General features: G+C 39.3%; 1 long non-coding RNA gene across 1 annotated transcript; it reads left to right on the forward strand.

Annotated features, from left to right (window-relative positions):
* Positions 1-9,672: 9,672 nt before the first annotated feature.
* LOC135415947 (uncharacterized) lies at positions 9,673-14,054 on the forward strand. The gene is made up of 3 exons (XR_010431354.1): positions 9,673-9,809; positions 11,870-12,331; positions 13,799-14,054. It is a non-coding gene; the product is annotated as an uncharacterized LOC135415947 (long non-coding RNA).
* The last annotated feature ends 9,608 nt before the right edge of the window (positions 14,055-23,662 follow it).

Consider the following 23,662-nt stretch of genomic DNA (forward strand, 5'->3'; position numbering starts at 1 on the left):
TGTACTTCTTTCTCACTTATTTTTAAATGTCTACAGGTAATAGCAGGTGGCTCTTGGGAGATGCAGTTGATCAGATCACATCAGCTCTTTTGTTTTGTATATTTAGGCCTGGTTACAATACACTGATTATAACTTCAGATCATTTGGATGGAAGTGAAACCAGAACATTACCTCCAATACGGTTTTAAAGACTGGATTCCTTTCAATTCTATGTTGAATATACTCACTTCAGGCCAACTCATGGAAACCTTATTTGTGGCCAAATTTTAGCCATTTTCTAGCACAATAGAAGAATTATTCAGAGGAGTATTCAGTATGCATATTTTACAGAAACAAATAATGGAGATGCTGGCCAGACAGTAGGATTTGCCATCCTGCTTTCTGAGGCAGGCGTATCTTTGTGCTTTACATCTGGTAGACAGCTCTTATTAAAGAGCTACCAATATTCAGGAAGTTACCAGTATTCAGAGCTACCATAAAAGCAGGGCTTCAGTCTTCTCCAGAAAATCAACAGGAGTTTTACCACTGCTTTTACTAAAACCGACTCAGACACACAGCTCTTATCAATTTCATTGTCACTGATATTTTACTCATTACATAAGCTCAATACAACATAGAAAGCCTTTTGCACTGTAGAGAAATCTTACTTTCAGAAAAAGGCTATAAAATTAAACTTTAAAGAAAGAGTATCAAACTTTGCCTTGCCTATGTTCTATATCTGTATGTTCTTACTGCTTCTCTTCCAGTGTGTGAGCACTGGAGCACTCTTGCAGTAGCATATAACTGAGAAGACAGCTGCATGGTAGTAAGTTTATATTGAGGTAACTAAGAGGTGGAGTTAGCATTCTGGTTTAATTTTCTTACCCACTACCAGAAATGCACTTGGCTGCACCTGAAATGAAACAAGTGACTAAAAATAAGATCTTCCTCTGTTAGAAGCTTTGCATGGTCAGCATACTATGCTGATCAATATTTGAAATTAGAGACTGTTAAATGTTACTGTTCCTTACTATTACATCAAGTAATATAGCAAAGATGCCATGTTCTTTAGTAAGAATTACTTTTTTCACAGGTCTTCAAATATTTTTTGAAAGGGGAAGGCAAAGAGTGCCTGTTATATAACAGTGTATAAATACATGTATGTATTAAATTTCTGAAGGAAAAAAGGATGAACCTGTTAACAATTCATTAGTTGATGAGTATTCGGTATCATTTTTATGTTAGACTTAAAACAAATTTGATCCTTGTTCTTTCCCACAATCAAAAGAGGGCTTGTTAATACCTCTGTGTGCCTGGTTTATTTCAATTCTACTCTTTTAGAAGGCTAAATCGTTTTCTCACTTCTCCCTGGAAATACTTTATTTCTGTCACTGTAGAGTGCTCACGGACCAGAGACCCAAGCTGGACTGAATCAGAAGAGAAGGAGATGTACTTTCAGAGAGATAAGGATGAAGTTTAAGTTCTCATTGATACATATAGAAACCAAAGAGATGGCATAAGTTTGACTTTGTCTTCTGTAGCAGTCATTGTTTTCATTATGAGTTTAAAAATGATAATGAAACATGTTGATCTTGGCTTTTGTACTGTACTGCATATTTTAAGGTGGCAGGATATTTGCTCCTAAAGAAACTAGCTTCTTCTGCAAGTATTCCTGCAAGATTTGTGACTCAAAATAGCCTTCTTTTTTCCCATTAGAGGTGCATTGAGAAATGGTAATAGAATGCACTGGGCTGAAAACAGTGTGATCTATTTTTCTCTCAACTGAAAGCAAACCTTTTCCTTTTTTTTTTTTTTTGAGAACTAAAACTTCAACTGGTTTACATTGTTAATAGCTAAAAAAGAATAGTTTGATGACTTTTTCTCCTTGAGAGGCTTCAAACAGTTTTTAAGTGGTGTGAGTAACTAAAAGGATAAGCTGAGTCTAAGGTGTTTTAGGTATGAACAAGGCCATTTGTTCAACATTGATATGCAAGGTAGGTGATTAAAGTGTTGTGCACCATATAGAGACCTAAGACTTTTATAATAGAAGGAAACAGCCCCATTTTATGTGCCTTATGCTGCCATACTTTTATCATAATTACTGGGTCATACTATGAATAAGATATTTCAGAGCTCTTTTTCACTTTCTTTGTAAGAAAAGTGCTAGCTGACTGTGAGGTAGGGAGATGGGCATAGACACATACATGCACATACATATATGTGTTTTAGTGAAAAGAGGGAAAGACATCTGATACTCAAAATTTATAGATGCAGGGGGGTTTTGTCTTTTTGCTTTTAAATGGGGTTTTTTTCAAAGCAAGCTTGGTAGAGTATTTACCCCAGCAAGTTTTAATCTTGAGACTATAAAGTCCCATACATGCTAAAACACTGGTTTTGAGGACTTATATATACACACAAATTCTTCTGTTCCTCTGACTAAGCCAGCAAGAGAATGTTTTGTGTGCATATTACGACACAAAAAGTTGGCTTATCTAGACTCCAGCACTCAGAACACAGAAGGGCTATGTAATGGGTGGGAAAATGTCTTTAAAATGTAACCCAAGGTTTTAATTTTTCGTTCTCTTCTTAACAAGAATATGTCTTACATGCTTTTTCTGCTTCTTTTTTTTCCCAGAAATAATCTATGTCTTGTTATAGTTCTCTGTGTCCGTGAAATTTTGTCTCTTCCTCCTTTTAAAAGTCTCTGTATATCAATTTCTTTAATTGCTTGAAAGTATGACCAAATGGCACTGCAAGACCAAAACTGATTTAGTAACTTTGCACTGTACTCATTTCAAAACCCAGTGATGGCAGCAGTACCAGTGAGCCTTTACAAAGCACATGGCTAAGGTGCTATAAAGGCACTAGAGCTGATCTTCCTAAATAGATTTTAAAATGACACTGAGATATTTTAAGCAGAGATTATTTAATTTTTTTCCCTCTGAGTTTTACAGTTAGGTGATTCAGGAGCTGATTTGTTACACCAGATAGCATGGGCGCATCTTTCCTCTTAGCCTTCAGAAGTCTGACGAGCATTGGAACCAGGATGTCTCCTGAGTATTAGAAAGGTAATCTGAAGCAGCTCTTCTCCTTCAAGGACATCCTATTCAATCCATTATCTCCTGTCTATGTGCGGAGTCTAGTCTATCAAAATACAGTGACTGAATAAAACTTTTATTTCAAATAAATGAATGCACTGGTTTAATAAAAGACTTGTACTTCATGGTGTAACAGTTCTTTAAATGAACGCAGAAATCCTACAGTACAGAAACTTTTTCATGCATCATGTTTTCATTTAACTTTTAAAGAACAACTTTGTTATTTCTTTCAGGAGGGGTTTGCTGAAGCAAACCTATCTTATTCTGTGTGTTAAAGTAAAACTGTTCTGAGCTCTCTGAGTACTAACCGTCACTTAATATTTTAGTAACCTGCTTTTACTATTATAAATGTCTGGCATTGAGAATACATATTAAGAATACTTGACAATTTACTAATTTATGATCTTTTTACTTGTATTTTAATACTTCTGGCAAGCCAGCTTGTGTTGATGTATTAGACAAACATTCAAAATACAGACTTGAGACTTTGCAAGCTTCTTTTTTTCAACTTTCATCTGAACACTGAATATTTTTGACCTATTTTAAATTTTAATTTTAAAAAACAGACTGGGTACCTGTGAACTGAACTCATATGTTACATGCAAGTGCCCTTTTACTGATGATTCACTGCTCACAATTTCTTGGATTTGACTTCTGTTGGATTAATTCATGGCTAGGATTTGCCTGTGATTTCCTGCTTTTCTCATTTTTTTTTAGAGCACTGTCTGCTTTTTCCCTACATTCCCAAATAGACAATTTGTTCTGAGGATCTTCTCACAGTATATGTCACCAGCCCTAGTCTCCTTGCCTTTGCCTTGATTCTCCATTTCATTTGCAATGTTTAAAAAACACGTTTTGGATATGTCTGCTCATCCTCCATTTTATATTATATGGCTATTTTTTGACTGTATCAACTAAACCTAAATCATTCTGAAATACTGTTTGCATGATTTAACTGGGCTGACAAGACTTACTGTCCACAGTGCAAATAGGATGTACTCAAAATAGGTCAGATTTCACATTTGTTTTTCCCAGCTTTCAGAAATTCCAGCTCTTCTCTAAATTACAAAGATCCTCAGATCAGAAGAAAATAAACGTTTCAGAACAAAAAACCAAGCTGAACAAATTGACAGATGCTCCAATCTAGTAACCTGTTAGGGGGCCTGTTAAAGTCAGGAGGCATAGGTTAGGATCACACCACCGCTTTCCTGGATAAATTAAGCATATCCATTTGATTTCTTGTGCCTCTATTTCCATATTTGTATGTTTTCTCACCCTTTCCAAGGTGTTGGCAAAGGGATGCTATGTTGTAGTCATACAACCTGCAATAGCAAAAAGTTTAGACTGAGTGAGCAGCACACATGAGTGTGAAAGTAATGTTGTAGTGGGAACCAGAACGAATGTGATCACAGATAGGAATTTGCATGAGCACAATCTGGAAAGCTTTTCCCCCAGCACACTGCCTGCAGCAGTCTCAGATCACAGGAGAAGTCTATAATACATCTAGTAACATTAATGATACATTTTACAGCATGATTCATCCCTGATGATCCCGAAGGGCTTTACAAGTCCATCACATAAAATTTGCCTGGGCCATCACTGGGACAGCCACACATGTGCTGGGGGCCTCCCCTTGCAGCATGAGTGTGGGCAGGTCTCTGTGGTTATGCTGCTGGGAGAAGAGCTCCTCCACTCTCCACAGTTCCCAAGTAGGGGTATTTGCTTTGACAGAAGCAGCAGTTTTCAACCTCAAAGGCACATCACCAGGCAGCTAGTGTTATTACTTTCTGTTACTCATGAGAAAACTTGATCTACTTTAGATTTTGCCATGATACAGGGGGAGAATCCCTCTTCTATGCTCCATCAGGCAGCAGTCTCTGTTCTCCTTCTGCAACTTCTGCTGCTGGCAGCTGTTGACAGTACTCTCTGACCTGGTACATCATGTTATTGCCATAGCCCCACTTTACAGGAGAGACTTCGTTTGTCTGAGATGGAAGTTGTGTCATTGCATTAGGGGTGCAAGCTTGTGCAAGCATTGCTTCACCTTCACCGATTCCCATGGGTTTGCTGGTAGCTGCCTTGACAGTAATTTATTTTGTTGCTTATAAAAGACCAGGGGCCCAGAAGGAAGAAATACATTTCTCAGATATAAGAGTTATCTCGTTGCAACAAAGTTTAGTGCTACTCCCAGACATACCCAACCATTCTGCAGCAAGACACGGATACATGCAGACATAGAGTCTTTTGTAATCAAATTTCCACAGCTCCAGAGCTGGATCTGTTAAGATTTAAAGGAGGAGGTGTTAAAGAATACGAAATAAAAGAAAGGTAACACAGACAGGAAGTCATTGTCAAAGGAATGATATTACTAGGAACTGGTGGGGAAGTCAAGCTAAAAAAGGCAAACAACAGGTCTAGGGACCTAAGGGGTTTATTCTTTATTTATGGGATGTCTTTGAAGGAAAGGACCCTGGACTGCCTCTCACTATTGCTAGTTCTAATTATAAAAGATTAATGTATGAAGAACAAAGAGGAATAAATAGAATTGCCAGGAAAAAGATCCAGAAGTGAACTTTAAAACACATCTCTCATCCCTTCAACAAGGTATAAAATGGTAAATGCTTTGACTACTCTAACAGCGTGCTTTGGTCTGGCATCTGAAGCTGAGGATGCCTGAAATGAGGGTAATATGCAAGTGAAGCCACCAGTTCTGTGCTATCCTGCTGTTAGGGGACATTTCTCCTGGGTGCTGCCATAAGGAATGTGCTTAATAGGTCTTGACTGCAGAGTTATAGCCCAGGAATGTGCTCTCATTTGTACCTTTCCTCGATCAAGGTGCTACAGTGTACCAAGATGTTGATTCAGGACTTGTCTTTCATTGTTATGGATCTTGTTTAAAACTAACTATTTAAATACTAAAAGTCTGACTATCTCATGTTGCAGCTCAGATTAGGCAAGCCAAATGTGATTCTTTATGCTACAGTCCCCAGTGCAGACAAAAAGCATTCTCAGGTTGTGATCCTGCCACTTATGTTATTATTTTAGAGAAAGACAGCTCCACTACTTCAGCTTCAGTACTTCACAAGAGGAATGGAAACATTAGGAAAAGTTTTTTCTTTGATGTAGAATATGCCGCCAGTTTTTTGTTATTAAAATAGGAGCTAACTTTAAATAAATAAAATTTTGCCTGGAGCCTTCTGAAAACTAATGTTGTGTTGTGACAGTGTCATTTTTCTGATTCCTGAATGCATTATGTGAGTTAGCTCAGGACTTCAGCATGATTTTTCTTCTATGCTACATACAGTGAATTATTTTTTCAGTTCTGGATTTTAATTGATTTCTCTCTCGCGCACATGCAAAGTCACATCACTGTACAACTTTCTTACTTAACAGGAGCTCCCCAAAACTGGATTTTCCCCTTTTAAAGGACAAGTGGATCAATGCCCTGCAGAGAAGTTTGTAGCAAAGTGGAGGCAGCTACCACTATTTCTTATTGGGAAAAGTGGATGAAAAGCAATCATCTTGGAAAATAAGCTAAGGAAATTAAGAAATGTCACTCAAAACCCCCGCAAGCCAGAATTTTGTTTAAAAAAACCCACACCATATTCAACATGCAAAATGTACATAATGCTTTATTAATTGGGCTTGTAGGTTTCATATCCCCTGAATTCCTGCTTTTCTATAAAGGATATTGATGTAAAGATGATATAGGACTTTGAGAACAAGCAGACAGTCTTTAAATAACAGCTGAATTGAGACTCCTGTCTTTGATGACAATTTATGGCCCTCTTTTAAAAAAGGAAAGTCATTTAGGTGTATGCTCAACTAGAAAACTCAAGTAATGTGTGCTTAGTGAGAGAAAAAAGATTGCTAACAGCACAATGTATCTTACAGCATAAAGTGCACCCCTAAAACTGCAAATTGCTGAGCATTCTTAATGTGCTGTGAGCAATTCCATACACTGTATTTCAAACATTGAGTGCCCAGTCTAGTATGTACCTACATCAGAAGTGGCTAAACTTTTTGCTATGTGATTTCAAGAGAGAAAAAGAGGTGGCCAAAGGACTTAAATTCTACTTAACAACTGTTGAAGTTTCAAATTTATATTTATTTCCTATTTGAATAAAATAAAATACTTTATATGGGAAGGTTTTTTGGTCATGGTTGTACTTTTTTTTCCCAGAGAAAATGAACTGGGTCAAGGTGTTTATTTTCTTATTGAAAAGGTCAGATTTTCTGTTCAGATTCCTTTTTTTCCCTGGAATTACCAGAAAGCGTTGGACCACAGAAACCTTTATGTTGCAGAACTTTTTGCAATTTACATGTTTTAAAATGTTTGGTTGGAATGCCAAATTCTATTTTAAAAGATTATTTTTTTCTGTAGTACTTTGAGACACCTTATTTCAAGTAAAAAAAAAAAAGAATCTTCTTTCTGGAGTAAATACAGTTCAGAGATGTGAGCAGAGTCCTCAGAGACAAGAACTCTTGAATTCTGATGTTGACAGTGAACTTTGCAATGGTTGCAAGTTGTATATTTATGATCTCTTCCCTTCTGTAAAATGAGGACAACAGTAATGGGTATGGATTAGGTTGTTGAAAAGATTCTCTTGTAGGCAGTGTCAGGTCTACAGGTATCCTGAGGTACACATCCGAAAGGAGAACATGCCCAATGCTCTTTATGCCCATAGTTCATGAGGAAGATAATTTTGAGTCCTGAGTCCACCGTGAATTACAGAGACTTTTTTTAAAATACTACACTGCAAGAGTTCTTCACTTGCTTTCTGGTCCACATAGTAGACTTCAGGATGGTGTGGAGATGCTGTTGCAGGTGCAGATTGGCCCAGGAGCACAGCCCAGGCTTGTCTCCTGCACAGCTGCAGGGTAACTGTCCAGATTCTGTCTGGATTCTTACATCTCTGCACTACAGAGCAGTATGTAGCACGGGCATACTTTGACTTTTGGCTACTCTTTCATGGTTTTCTCTGTATCCTCAAAACTAGAAAACAGTGATTTTAATATTATTGAGATTTTTAGAATATTACTTCTCCACAGAGGTTGGGGAGTTAAGAACTGCAAATAGAGCAGAAGGATTGAGAAAACTGCTTTTTCTCTTCTGTCATCAGACATCGTATGCCTTTCATCTTTGGAATCTTCCTTTGCTATCACTGTGTTTCTCTCTTCCCTCATTTCTTTCCCCTTCTTTAAGTTTGTATTCCTCCTTTTTTATTTTATTTTCTTCTTTCTCTCCTTGATACTGTCTTATAATGTCCAGGGTATGTTCGACAAAAGGAAAGCCCCATGTGAGTTCTTCTTTTGCATTCAAAACTAAGGACCTTAAAAAAATCCAAGTTAAGAAGAAGACCATAAGCATAAGTGAGAGGGCACACAGAAAAAAAAAAAAAAAAAAGCTGAGAATTGCAGCTGCTCCCATTGGCATCAGGTATATCTAGAAATACAAACTGTAAAGTTTCATAGATATGAGGCAAGGTGAACAAGCCTTACATTTTACTCAGGTGTTACTTGCATCTCAACAATGTGACTTAGTAGTGAAATACCATCTGTTGCCTTTACCAAGCCCCACATACATCTTTCAAAAGGGACTGGGAACATAATTTGTATTTTCACTGAGTAGAATTTGTGCTCCCAAGTGATGTAAGCACCTTCAACAAAATGTTTCTTGGGAAGGTAATGTTTTATGATCTGGTAGCTTGAACTAAGATTTTCAAAGTTTACCAGACCAGACCATACAAATAAAATGCAAAGTCAATCTAGTGCAAAAGATGCTAGAGAAATCCTCATTATTCCTTCTCTTCTTTACTCATGTGAGGTATGGTTTTAAAGGAACTGCACAAAGAATGCCACCCTGCTTATGCTGAATGTTGCAGTGCAAAGCCTCTCCAAAAAAATCTGAGCCTTTGCATGGCTGTTCAAAGAGGAACTGATTTTTCAATAGTCAAACACCAGAACAGCCTTCCTAGAGAGGTGGTGGTGGTTGCCCCAAGCGTGTGTGTCTAAGAGGAAATTGGACAACTTCCTTAATAACATGCTTTAACTTTTGGTCAGCCCTGAAGGAGTCAAGCAGTTGGACTGTCCTTGTAGGTCTCTTCCAGCTGAAGCAGCTGTTCCAGCCTGGTCTGGTCTGCCCGCTTTCAAGCACTGAGCAGCCAACTCAGGACCTGATTTTCATGTAAGATCTCGGGCTTTGGTAAGTATGTTACCGGTTATACGCTTTACAACTTAAAAGCCCGCTGGAAGCCTTTGTCACTGTTCTCGGGCAGAGGTGTCACTGACGCCGCAGCGAACACCAGGTGCTGGAGCTCCCCTCATTTTTTAAACTCACAATCTCCCCCGAAAGAGAAATGCGGTATAGCCGCGTGCGAGCACGCCGCAGAGCAAGCCTCGGCAAGACTGCGAAGCGGCAGAGAAAAGGGGATTTATTTCTTCTTCCCCCCTCCGCATCCCTCCCTCGCCGCCCGCCGCCCCCTCCCGCCCGGCCCCGGCGCCGCCGCCATTTCGCGGGCAATGCTGCCCCCGCCCGCTCCCGCCGCGCTACAGCACGGGGCCGCCCGCGCGCCGCCGCAGGGCCGGGCAGCGCCCGCGGGGCCCGGGGACGCGGCGGGCACGGCGGGGACGGGGGCGAGCGGGATCCGCCGTCCCTGAGGGAGAGTGCCCGACGGCTTGGAGTTGTGCTGTCACTCTGCTGCTGTGCAAAAACGGGGCACAGTAACTATGGTTAGTGATTATTCGTAACAAGTATGGTTCCCGATTGATGCATGAAGTGTCACGGACAGCAAACACACACCCACACACACACCCCCCACCACACACATACCCCCCTTACCGTACAATTTGCTGCTTTGCAAACTGAGCTGTGGGTTTGTTTGTTTGGGTTTTTTAAATTCTGTGTTCCTCTTTCGGTCTTGCAACTATAAATACAAGAATTACATTCACAGCAAATATAGAGAGATCGGAGTATAATGCATCAACTAGGAGGGAGAGGACGTGGTTGCACCATGAATGGTTGTCAAAAGGAGAGTTAAAATGTATGAAGAGAAGTCTGCTCTGCCTTAGACTTTGCAAACCCCTTCTGTCAGCTGCTTTCTCATGCTGCAGTTCTTCCATATGCTCCCTACACCCACCAACACACCCACCTACACACACTCACAATTTACCAACATACTTCATATCTTTGCTGAATTAAAATCCACACCATCACTTAAATAAAATAAAATAAACAGCTGTTTTCTTTCCACCAAAACCCAGCATTTTCTGAGTTGGCACTTGCAAAGCATTTGAAAACAGCAGGCTGCTAGAGATGCTTTTGTACTGGCACATTGTGATGCTGCACAGGGGGCCAGGGCTGGACCTGGGCAGTCATCGGTGCACTGAGAACCACACTACATAGGAAGGGGACACTTCCCAGGGGGAAGGACTTAGAAGCTGTGCAAATGACAGTAGTTTGTCCTAGTGGTCACTGATATTCCAGAATAGGCATCGTTATAGTCACCAGGCCTGATAAATAGAGTATTTAAAGCAGCACTGAGAGGCAGAGTGCTGCAGAACCACATTGAAGGTATTTATTTCATGGCCTCCCTTCCTATGGGAGAAGTACAGCTCCAAGAAGTGCAGGCACCAGAGGCTGTGGCTAGCATTTACCCTACGTGTGTCATCTTCTCTGTTAGTTCCAAACTAAATTATCAGCTGAAATTTGAAAGTGCCCAGCACACAAACAAACAGGAAGAAGGCAAGGTCTAGAAAGAGTCATCAACAGGTTATCCTACTGAGGATCTTGTGTTGGCAAACACTCCTGTGGTTTGTTAGCCATGGACAAAGATCACCTCAGATGCACCTTAGATCAAAAGGGTTGAAAGCAAGACAACTACCTCAAGTTGCCACCTCAGTAGGAGTATCCTTGTTGTACCACTCCGTTCTGCCAAAGCGTTACAACACGGCTCTCCTAACAGCTGTGGCAGGAACTGTTCTCTCAGGTCATGTTGGTCCCAGCTGCAGGAGCAAGGATGCTGCACTGTACAGGTGGAAGCAGATAAAAGAACAGTATCTAACTGAAAGGTGCCTTGTCATTTAGTAGAATCCAAAGACCTAGATTTCATACCTGATTTATTCATAAAACCCATTGTGAGACACCGATCCCAAGAGTGCATTCCTTAAATCAGCTATATCAACTTCACAGGATATTGAGTAGGTACATACCAAGCCAGCTGGCAGGAAAGACTGAAGGACTCAGATGCCTCACTCTCAGCTCAGGTGCCATTCAGAAGTTACAGTCATGAATACTCTCCTCAGATCAAACATGTAAGCCAGGTTGGACCTGCCACAAAACCCAACCCTGAGAAGAAACAGTGCTCTCCTCTCTTATTGTGTGCAATACAATTCACTGGAATATGGGGTAACCATAACCAAATGCATTTAAAATGCATGTAAAATTTGCAGGAGAGTTTTGAATCAGTATTAGCTGTTGGCATACTGTAAGTATTGATCATAATTAAGTTTCTGGTTCATGATGTAAGTTTTAATCAGTCCATCCAGTCTTGCGTGCTTAGCGTTGCCGATGTTAATGAGTACCGACTTCTACACCTGTGGAGGTGGAGCAACAGTCAGTGATGCGGGAGGGGGCACAAAACAGAAAATATTTCACCTCCATCTCAGCATATGTGATGTATATACTCAGAATTGCTCTTTGATAAAAGCAACTAAAGCACAGCTTACTATAGCTATAAGAAGAGTCTTTAGGCTCTCCTTCCCCCAAATGACTTTATTTTGTTCCCCTGCAGATGTGCTAAGGAACACCAGGGCTCAGGGAAAATCTGTGATGTTGTCCTAGGGATGTGAGCTAAAATTTCCTAAAAGTGACATGTGTTGACATATCTCTTTTGGCTCTAAGTCAGGCCATGGGTTTGGATTAGTGCACTGTGAGAACTAGAATCCAAAAAAATATCCTGTTGTCCATCTTAACCATCAAAATCACTACTCATCTTTGTATCATCACTTTCCAGTTCACAAAAGAAATTACGTTTCTCAGATGGGCTTGCCTAAATACTTTTTACAGTTTATTTGCAGAGCTACCATCCTGATTCTCCATGTCACTGATGTCAAGCAGCTCTCCTGGAAGCCTTCAAGGACAACAGAAAATAACTTATGACAATTAGACTAAATAGCAGAAATGAACTATTTTAATCCTTCACTCTAAGGACAAAAACACATGCTGCACTACAGCTGTGAACTCAGTAACTCAGGTGGGAAGAATAGCACTCCAATAAAGCTTATCGATTGCTCTAGTGAGTACAAAGTGAGATAATGCAGGTCACACTGGTAGGAGCTTATCATGTTGTTGATCAACATTTGACAATGACTGCAGAGCATCAGAAAAGCTGTGTTCATAGAAAACCCCCAAACTTCCAACCACATGTACTATTGAAAGACTATTTACTTTTTTGTTTGGTTTTGGTTTTGGTTTTGAGGTTTTTTTAAATGCATTTCAACATTTGGGCTCCCTTTCAGGAATGGATTAATTATGCAAGGAACAAAAACCCCACATGAATTCTCTTTCTGCTTGTTCCCTCAGTCTTTGCTATTTCAGGTACAATCTCCTCAGTACAAAAAAAAAAAAAAAAACAAAACAAAACAAACAAAACACCAAAACCCACACTTGTTCATGTTTCTGAGCTGCTTTGTATCAAACTGTCAATGATATTCCTATTTCTTATGAAAGCGTCCTTTTCCTTGAAAGTTACTGTGCTGACATTGGGCTAACCTGTTTTAATACTGATCTAATAGTAAATTCATTCCCTGAAGTACATTAAAATTGCTATCCAAAGTCCAATTCAGCAAGACACTTAACATATGCTTTCCTAATATGAGTGAGATGTTTAAATGTATGCTTATACACTTTGATCAAGTGGGGCCAAAGTGAATGCCAGTGAGCAGCATAGTTTGCATCAGCACAAAAAATAAAGGGTTGAAGACATTAGTAGTATTTTCTAAAAGACTATGCCTTGTGGTTTTTTTAGGATACTGGAAAGTATTAAACTGGTGGATGCTTAAAATATATACTTCTGGGGGTAGAAGTTGAGCATGTGGTTTTAGAGAGATTCTGGCTCTCCAAAGCAATGGAGCATTCATCCTTTGTGTATGACATGAACAGAGGGGAATGCACTGGCTCCAAAGCTGCAGGAGAGCCGTGGTGAAACCTACTGGTTTACTGGTTATGGGTAACTTGAAGAAGAGAATGTACCAGAGAGAAATAGAAAAATGAGGCTGTGGGAAGAAGAGGAGAAGCAGCCATGGTAACTAAATTAAAAAGGAGCAATAAAAGAAAAATGGAAAATGCAGAAAACTACTGGTTTTTACCTTGCCAAAGCCTTTATTCTTTCTCACCTTATAGGTGGGGGTAGGCAATGAGAGTTGTATATGAGAGAATGCACTACACTGTGAAATGAAAGCAGCCACATTTTAAAATCAGTATTTTCAGTCTTTCATTTTGGTTTTTTTTTAGAGGTACCAGTTATACTCACAATTACGTCCACCATAGCTACTGTACTGGGTCTGACTGGGATTAACTGGGAGTTACTTTCTTTATAGCTATCAATATAGTCGATTATAGCTGCTTTTTTGACTTTGTGGCTAAAACAGTGTTGATAACACAGCAGTGTTTTGGCTATTGCTAAACAGTGCTTTCTCTTTTTCCTACTCTGTGCCTCCAGGAAGTTGGCTGGGGGCAGACAGGAAGCTGGGAGGGAACCAGCAGAGCAGTTGACCTGAAGTGGCCAAAGGGATGGTCCATACCATATGGTACCATGCTCAGCAATAAGAACTGAGGTGGAAGGCAAAGAAGGGGAGATTGTCTTCCAAGGTGTCTCCTGATTTGACATCAGTCTGCTTGTGAGAGGTGGTGAATGATTGCCTGTGCATGGGACATCACATCTCTTTCCTTCACGTATTAAATTTGTTTTTACCTCAGTCCATGAGTTTTCTCACTTTTGTTCTTTCTCTGCCATCCCACTGGGGAGAGGGAGGAAATGAGCAAGCAGCCATGTAGGTGCTTGGCTGCTGGCCAGGGTCAACCCACCATAGCAACACTAACAGAATTTCATAAAGTCAGTCAAAATGTCTTGAAATTACTCAAATTGCACCTTAAGCAATGTATTCTGACAATCCAAAAAGCTACAATATCTTCAGACCCTTCATTTATCTTCTCAGTTTTGGTCCTATTATTCCTCTTACATAAATCAGGCTTTCATGGCAGGCAGAGGAACTTTTGCATTGTTTTAGCTACAGAAGGACCTGAGGAAAAGAAACCTGTTATAACAGGTCTTCTGGGATGGACATTAATCTGTACTATTTGCTGAAGAAGCCTTGGGACCTGGTGCCCTAGGCCTCTTGAGACACAAGAAAAGTAGCTAGAGAAAACTAACATAGGAAGCAGCCTACTTGAAGACTGATGACAGTAAGGGGTAAAAGAGAAAAGAAAAAGGAGAAAAACTATCAGCACTCCTTACCTGCATATTGGGAACCTGATTTTGGCAGCTCTGCATGCTCAGAGCTCTGCTGTGTTCTCTGTTAATATTTTAATGAGCCTGAGCAATTGACAGTCCCAGCTGACTACTCTTCTTTGCTGCTGTTGCTAAGCAAAACAATGGTAAAAAATGCTCCTTTTTCATCTACTAAATCATAAAAACAATTAAATCATTTGTTTGATATGCGCAGAAATTCATTCTACCTCTATGCCAGCTCAACCCATGCACCTCAGTTCATTCTTTCCTATTTTTCCACACATACTTGTTCAGTCTCTGTAACATATGGCATGACATCCTGATTTGATTGTCCTACACATCCTATATACCCTTCAGGCCACACAGAGTTCATTCAGTTTGTCCTATCCATCTGGGCTCCAGCACAACCCATGGTAATACAGATTGATACAAGTTTCTGTTCTTCTCCATATTGGCTGACTGTCTTGCCTTTCCAGCTCCTGTAGTTTTAGAGTTCAGCAATGATGTAAGAGATGCTGGAAGATTTTTGCATTCTTTCTCTCTTTCCTTCTCTGTGACTTCCTGTTTTCCTAGAAAACTTCCGTTTTCCTTTCTTTTCAAATAAAGAAACATTCCAGACTCATTTTTCTTTTATATTTATTTATCAAATAACTTTTTGCATTTCTAATTCTCCCTTTCCTTTTCCCTCCTCTCTTACATTTTCTTTGGCCATCTTGTCTACATTTTCCTTAGCTGAGTTTTCACTCATGGATAGTTAAAAGAAGTTCTAGTCTCACATACATTTTGATAAGATCTGATATCCACCCCTTGTTCTTCAATGGCTTGTCTGCTCATAACCTGCCTTGTGATAGAGAGAACATTTTATCTAATGTGATATTAAACAATTTTGTCTGTAATGTGAGTAAGGAAATTCCCACTTAAAATGCTAGTGAATGGTAACTAACTACAGGATCCCACTTTGCATATTAAGAAGATATTCTTGATTCCACTCTTCAATCTTCTCATTACATGTGCTTGTTTACTGCAAGCTGCACTTAGAAGCTATTGGTAGGAAGTCCCCCTCACATCAAAAATTAAACTATCCTTTCCTGATCAATGGTAATCTCTGATCCTGATCCCTGACTTGTAAGGCACAGTCAACAAGCATTTTGGGGGGCCACAGATAACAGTTCCAGTTTGAATATAGACAGAGCAAAATAAGCAAATTATTATTAGCCCTCTACAGGCCATTGCTAATAGATTTGCACAAAAAGACGGGAAATTTCTACCCCTTGGTGATACTGCCTGACATAAGTGCCTTCATGGCTGACAAAGATGCTGAAAAAAGAACAGTAGGTAGGAGACAATGTTTGCAGTCATACTGAGTGTTTAGCTTTGATGGATCTTCCTTTGACTATGCAGTTCAGCATTACAATTGTGCTACTAACTGGTTGTTAATGTAATGAGGTTACTACAAAAACACCACAATCAAAACAAACAAACCCTAACATAGCATAATTTTCCAGGTTCCAGTATAGCAGTACTTCCTGTTCCTGCATGGAAGAGAACTTTGAGAACTCATGAGCTCATTGTCAATGAGCACTTTGAAGACAGGCTACTGTCTCAAAAGTGTTTTCTATGTTCACCACACTTATCTTTTTGTCTGTCTGCTGGGCACAAATCTTGAGCAAGTTACAATGCTCTACCTCATTTTCTTCAGCCTTTTGCTCTCATCTCTGGAATCTATACCTTTCAAGTGCAGTTAACCGATTACACAAGGAAAAAGAATTTAATAAATCACATAGGCACTTTGCTACGTAGTGGCACATTCCTTTGCTATGTAAATGGTCTGTAACTTTTTCATGAATCAGGCCCATATACTCTTTATTTCGCATTTCCATCCACCTTTCCCAGTAGAATTACAATTAAATGATCCTGAAACTTTTGAACACAATTAAAGGTTAGCTTTGCATATCAGTGACCTACCAGCAATTTCCCTGTAAAGCTCTGATATATGTAGAGGGTTTGATCTACAGCTGCCTGATTTCAGGAAACTGGAAGTGTTTCCATTGTGCTCTGAACCCTAGGTAGGATTGAAAAATAGGCTCAGAAGATACCACAAAATAACTACTAATTACTCAAAGCTTCACACAGTTCTAGGACACCATTGTGTGGATTGCCATGACTTTTGACTTCCTTCGGGTTTGAACAATGCATAAATCATTAAGTGTTTTTGGAGTGCCTTGTTAGCAAGATATAATGGATGCTCAGAAAATACTTCAGACTGGTTATGTGTTGTTTTTTCTGACATCAAGCTTTAACAGTATTTTTTTAGAAATCATATAAGCTTTATTCTCAGAAGAAGGAATAGAGACATAACTGTGGCTGTCTTGCACAGAGCAAAGGGATGTTGAGGGAGGGATTTAAATTAGTTTACGATAGCATGCAGCCCTCCCCCAACTCAAAACCTGTGATTTCTATATTGCAGCAGCCCCACCAGGCATGATCTGCATGGGTTCTTAGAGGAAGTGACAGCTGCCTGACAGCTTGGAGTGACCATGTGTGACTCGATCAAAGGTGGAGTAAAATGTACCAAGCAGTAGGAACTCAGCACATAAGTAGATTTTGAGTGAATTGTGAAACATTTGAACAAAATTCTTTTCCTTCCTCTTCAGCCCTTTCCAACTTCCTCCCTCTGGAAAGGCACTTTAATATGTAGAATATAAATTAACAGGTCTCCACAAGAGTTGATATACATTTGAGAAAATATTGTTGCATGGCATGACTGGACAATTTAGACATTTGAGACAAAGCGTGAAAATTACTATAATATTGGATGATGGAATAGCTCCAAAGTCTTTCAGCTTTGTCTGAAACAGACACAGCTTAACTACTATTGTCTTACATAGTGACTAAATATAAAATTATAAAATATTTATAAATAATGAGTGTCAAATTGATCACATTGTGGAGTTTTACTGGAACATGTAATTCCTGTTATTAATCTGGCATTTATAAATTTTTTACTACTGATCACTTAAGACATAACTGGTCTATCTGGCCTCAAATCAGGAGGCCTGGAGACACACCATCTATAACGCTGCTGCTTCTTTTGAGAACGCACACAGGATCACTCTCGAGGAGAAAAGACAACACAGAAAGAACCGTGTCTTGCAGAATATACCACCTAAGGAGTCTTTCTGCTGTGCCTTTTGCAATTGGACATGTCTATCTCACATTGGCCTTATTAGCCACCAGCGTGCCTGTAACAAATGTGGATAGAGCCTTTCCCAAATCTTCGTCTGCGAAGCCCAGCCATGATGATGATTAAAAAAAAATAAAAATGAGGAGATGGAAACAGCTTTGTGATTTATTCAAAATCTCTGAGACTGTTTCTGCCAGTGTGTGTGCTGATAAATGTTAACAGTTTCTCTGTTTGTTTAACATTCTCCTGAGGAGGATTTGATGTGATTCAAGCGGTCTCATATATTTAAAGTACAGCATTAATATCTAGTCTGCAGTGAGAAAGACAGGAAGGGTCACAGTGGCACAGAATAGTCTCACAGTGGGTAGTCTTATTCTTCCTTTGTACAAGTCTATTTACATCACAAAATAATACTTATTTTGAAAATCTTGATTTAGGAAAATACAACATGAAAATTACATTCTGCATTGCAAGACTAATGACATTGTAAGGCTTTGTTTAATAACAGTCTAATATCGGTTTTCCTCTTTTTTCTGCATAGGTTTCCATGTAGTTTTCTATATGTCAGCTTTTTCTTAAAGGAAAAAGAAAATTTTTACAACAGGTTAATACTTCCTCATCCTCAATACACACACAAAGGCATCCATTCACACTCACATCCTTGCAAGCTATTTTCTAGAACGGTCAGTAATACAGATGCGAAGAATCAGGCCTCAATTATGATTTCATTTGTATCCCTGTTTTCCAAAGAGCATTTGGAATTGCTAGAGTAATTCAGAGTCTTAGATTGTTGCCTTATTGTCACGAATACTTGTTATACCTTGTCTGCATTTGATGGGCATCTGATTAAAATGAAGAAAGCTGAATCCATATGACACAGAATCTCATTTTTCCCACTGTAGACAGACTGAAAGTAAAAACCATTATTAGAGAGAGCCCACTAGGTCAAGTAAGCTCAGTAGGGTTACGCAAAGGTGGTTGTTTTTTTAAATCAAACATTATAGAAGAAACATTATCATTGAGCATCAACTATGGGAAACCCAAGCTGTTAGAACTTTAATAAATACTTGGTGAGAAGAGCTAATGGAGACCGCTATGTGTCCAAGTTTTGATTCACCTGCAATTGCCAAAAACCTACACATCAGGCTTCAAGGGGAGTGCTCTCTAAAGGAAGACTTAGAAAGCAGATTATTTAAAAGCTGTCAGCTTTCTTTTGGAAGAAGTGATAAAGCTGACAACCAGATAGTTTTAGTTTTGCATGAGCTGGCTCTGGGGTTGCAGATGTTACAGAAACTGTAACATATTCCCTTCTGAATTACCTTGCATATAATATAGTGCCTGGTGTGTATAAATGAGATTACCCCTAGGAGATATTAATTCTAAGAAGTGGGTCTGCTGTTTATCCATAGATTTAAATAACTTTTGGTCTTCAAGCCCACAGGGTAACTAAAATTTTCAAAAGAAGGTCAGAGATTCAGCATTGCAAGGCTTTTATCACCAGACACACAGCTGCCCTTAGGGCACTTTTCTGCACTTTCTAAAATACACCACCTGACTACAGAGGCCAAGATAATTTTTTCAGATACTATCCTCAAGATATTAACAAATTTTGGTGACTCCACTACCTTCCATTTGGGATGCTGGTCAGCATCAGCTTCTACTTCCTGAATAACTACTGTCCAGTTGCCATCATTCTCTGGAGTTCAGAATGAAATATTAGGGCAAGTTCATGTCATGGTCTATTTTCAGAATTCCTAAAAGGGCTTTACTACTTCAGCTAAACCATTGATTCTGTGACTGTTACACACAGAAACAAAAGTCTTGATGTCTTTCAGTTGAGACCCACACTTCTAGAAAGTGATTATTATATAACTGAGGGATCTGCTAGAGGAAAACCAGAAAATTTCTGTAATGTTACCACTGAGGTCATGTTTTTATTAGACACAGTAAAATGTCCCCAAGGTGCAAATATTAAGTCATCTTTCATTGTAATATACTTATCAGAATATTATGTTATGTCCAACTACACATTACTTGTAAAGTACCTTTGCCAAAAGTTCTTTTAAAGGAGTGTAAGACCCCAGGCTTGCACTCTGAGCTCATCAAAGGAGATTTACTTTAAAAACATACAAGGCTCCAAAAATCCACTCACCAGATCTATTAAAAGGGCCTTCAGTTCTTTTATACCTTGAGAGAGTGCACAGGAGAAGACACTACACATGTTTCTCAAGAGGTCAAATAACACACTTTTACTGGCAAACTTTTGAAAATAAGGGAACTTGGCGAAAGTTTAAAGGGCAAAATTGAATCAAATAAAGCATTTCACAAAGCATTGACTTAGCACATGATAACCCATACAACTTAGCAAAATCCAAGCCATCCAGCTTCTAGTTACCCAAATATCAAGAATGGAAATTAGGAGAAGAAGTAAAGAAAGAGAGAGAAAAAGAGAGAATTGTAGCTACCAGTGTAGCTACAACAAATAAGCAAACTACCAGGAATCCAGGAGATGGCAGGGTCACAACCACATGGTGGACACATGGTGTTGGTTTTATCTGCTCTGGCTCCCTGTGGCCACCAACCCCCCTCCCCCAGGCAGGACTTCAGGCCCACTGTCCATTCCGGAGCTCTGGGGTGGGGTGAGGGGCAGTGCTCCTGGTGTGGCAGCCATTCAGAGGATGGGTCAGGGGCTCCATGGGGTGTGGTGTGGGGCAGTGCTACTGGTGTGCCAGTGACTGACAGCTGCTCCAGGGCTGCCCAAGGAGGCTCCAAGGGGTTGGATTGGGACAGGGCACCACCTTCACCTTTGTGACATTTGACCTGTCCCTCCCCCCCCAACACACACTTGAGTTGGTCCAAGCCAATAATGAATATAATAATCCAGTATCTTACAAGGAGAAAGGCAGAGATGATGTACCATAAATAATTGAGTACCTGTTGATCCTGTTTATCATAGCTCTCTGTTTCAATGCAATGGTTTAAGCAAATATCTCAGTTCAAATATAAACATTGGGGATAGCTTTGTTTCTGAGCCAGACAATGAAGACAGTTTGCCAAAATGGAAACAAACCAGAAATGCCACACTGAGGGAGAAGAATTTATTTACTAGTTTTCCACCAACTCTGGCAAACAGACAATAAAAGAGCCCTTGATCTTCTGTGTGGATCAATGGACATTTGCCACTCAGTTATACCTTAGAGTTTTTTGTACTTCTCGCACTTTAGGAAGAGGGGATCATTTGGAGAATGAATATTTAGATGGTATGAAATGATTCAAGTGGATGCTAACACTTGACAGGATCTCCACATTTTTAACTAATGAAATAGTAGTTTTCCTCTGCTGTCCTTTCTGCCTAAGCAACTTCTGAAAACAAGCAAACCACATCCTGTTGTTTGTTCTTATTGCACTATCATCAGTGTCAGCTGGTGGGCCATTGTTTCTTGCATGGGAAGAGATAATAAGCAGCAGATACATATCCAGCTGCTCCATTGCTTCTCCTTCTGGAATGCATGGTGATTTATACTGCAGAATACTGTGCCATATAGAGATTTCAATACCACAATTTCTACTACACTGCACAAACTTCTGTCTGCAGCATATTAAGAGGCATATTCCAGTATCTACAACCTCCTCATTAGGGGAAGAGGAGGGGCAGGCACTGATCCCTTCTCTGTGGTGATCAGTGACAGGACCCAAGGGAATGGCCTGAAGTGTCAGAGGAGGTTTAGGTTAAATAGTAGAAAAAGATTCTTCACTCAGAGGGTGTTTGGGCACTGGAACAGGCTCCTGAGGGAAGTGGTCACAGCACCAAGCCTGACAAAGTTCAAGTGTTTGGACAATACTCTCAGGCACATGGTGTGACTCTTGGAGATGGTCCTCTGCAAGGCCAGGAGTTGGACTCAATGACCCTTGTAGGTCCCTTCCAACTCAGCATATTCTATGATTCTGTGATCTATGTATAGTCTTCATCAGCTATGTAGAGCTGGAGTGCCTTGCTCATAGCTTGCTGGTTGGGTGAAATTTGTAAAGGCAGTTCAGTTACTGATACTTGTCGTTCTCTTTCCTCACTCTTTTAAATAAGGATCAAAACACAGACAGGTTGTCCTGGCAACCTGCTCAAAGGAACAAACAGTTCCTCTCCCAGGTATGAGCATATAAGGTGAAAGAGATGCTGTGCTGGTCATACATTGAACACATCTGCTGGTGACTGTATTCTTTACTTCTGTTTGCAATCAGTGTCTGTAGTTTCTTCAAACTATTTATAATACATGCTTTCAATATAGGGCAGGGGGATACAGGAGTTTTTATGAGTGGGATCAAAGTGCAGTTATTATTACTTTTATAGTACTAAACCCATACAGAATTCTCTCTGTTCTTCCTAGGACAGATGACAATCCAATTTAGACACAGTAAAGCACAATGAAATGGAAAAAAGCCTCAAAACACAGGTCAGTTGGAATAGGGGTAAGGACAGAGGTTATGGCATTATAGCTACATGGTTAGGCAGAAAAGTCTACCATGTAAATGTAAATTTAACAAGGTAAATTTATGAGAAAAAATAAAATTAAAAAATAATAAAAATTAAAAATAAATTAAAATAAATCTATATCTTTTGCATAGTAGAATTTATATAACGATACCAGAGGTCTCTTTAATACACCAAATGAGGTTATCCTTGCTATTAGAATGTCCAATTCAGAAGGAATAAAAGTTAACAACTGATCAAATCAAATTAAAATATAGAATCCCCAGCATACGCTTTCATCATGCTTTAATGGCATGTAAAAAGCACCTACTTAGATAACCAAGTGAATCTGAGCAAATCTTTATGCACAGATGTCATGGACAGGGACTTACCTCAGCTTTTTACAATATTCTTTTGAAGAGTTGCAAGTCTAAAACTAAATCCAAATGTATAATTTCTTAGGGATTCTACATTCAGAGAGCTGACTCGGATCATTTGTGAGAGAAAAGTCAGACCAGCTAGAAGAAATCTTTGAATTTTATGTCCCATTTAAGGGTACATATAAGCTTGTATATAAAGAGCAATATACAGCTGAATAGTCAAATAAAAAGGGGCAGTAAGGCTAGCCTTTTCTTGAAGCAATGCCAGGTATCTGAGGGAATTGGCTTCATGGAATTATTTGGAAGGTGGATTCACAGCATATTACTATCATTCTAAAATATTCCTCTCTCATGGAATTAAATATTGTGTATTCATTTTTATTTCTCCTGTCCCAGCTTCAAAATCCTGGAGGTTGTTTCTGTTCCCATTAGGATGTGTTTGAGTTTTACTATTAAGCTCTGAAGGAACAGGACTTGATTTTAAACTACTCCAAGGGCCTCTTCCAGATTCAGTTGCTAATCCACTTTTATATGCAAATTACATAAATCATCAATTTATATGAAATGGAGGGGAAAGAGATGCCTGTGATTTTGCTAGGTAGAGAATCGAGGCCTAAGTAATCATCAGCTCTCAGACTTATAAAATTAAAAGAGAAACAAACCCCTTCAGAATAGCAATATCCAATTCATCATCATTCTGCAAACTGGTACCCTTTATGAGTTTTACTCTTTTTTCTTTTCCATCCCCACTGTTCTTAATAATTCAGTACCTTCTTTCTTTAATCATATTGTTAAAGGCAATGGACTGATGATTCATTTTGCTTTCTTTGCTCTCTCAGTGACGTCCATTAATGAAGACTTACTTTTCAGCACCATTGACTCACTTATCTAAATTATTTATTTGGTTGAACAGTTCAGTGTATCAAACTTTTTTTCTTAGTGTAACAACTACTTATAGCTCAGATTAGAGTTTCATATTGATTTTCTTCTGGAAAATGTGTATGAAATGGATTTTGCTTTAAAGTGCCAGAAGTGGTAAAAGCAGG

Source organism: Pseudopipra pipra, chromosome 6, assembly GCF_036250125.1.
Source record: "Pseudopipra pipra isolate bDixPip1 chromosome 6, bDixPip1.hap1, whole genome shotgun sequence".
NCBI classification, from domain to species: Eukaryota; Metazoa; Chordata; class Aves; order Passeriformes; family Pipridae; genus Pseudopipra; species Pseudopipra pipra.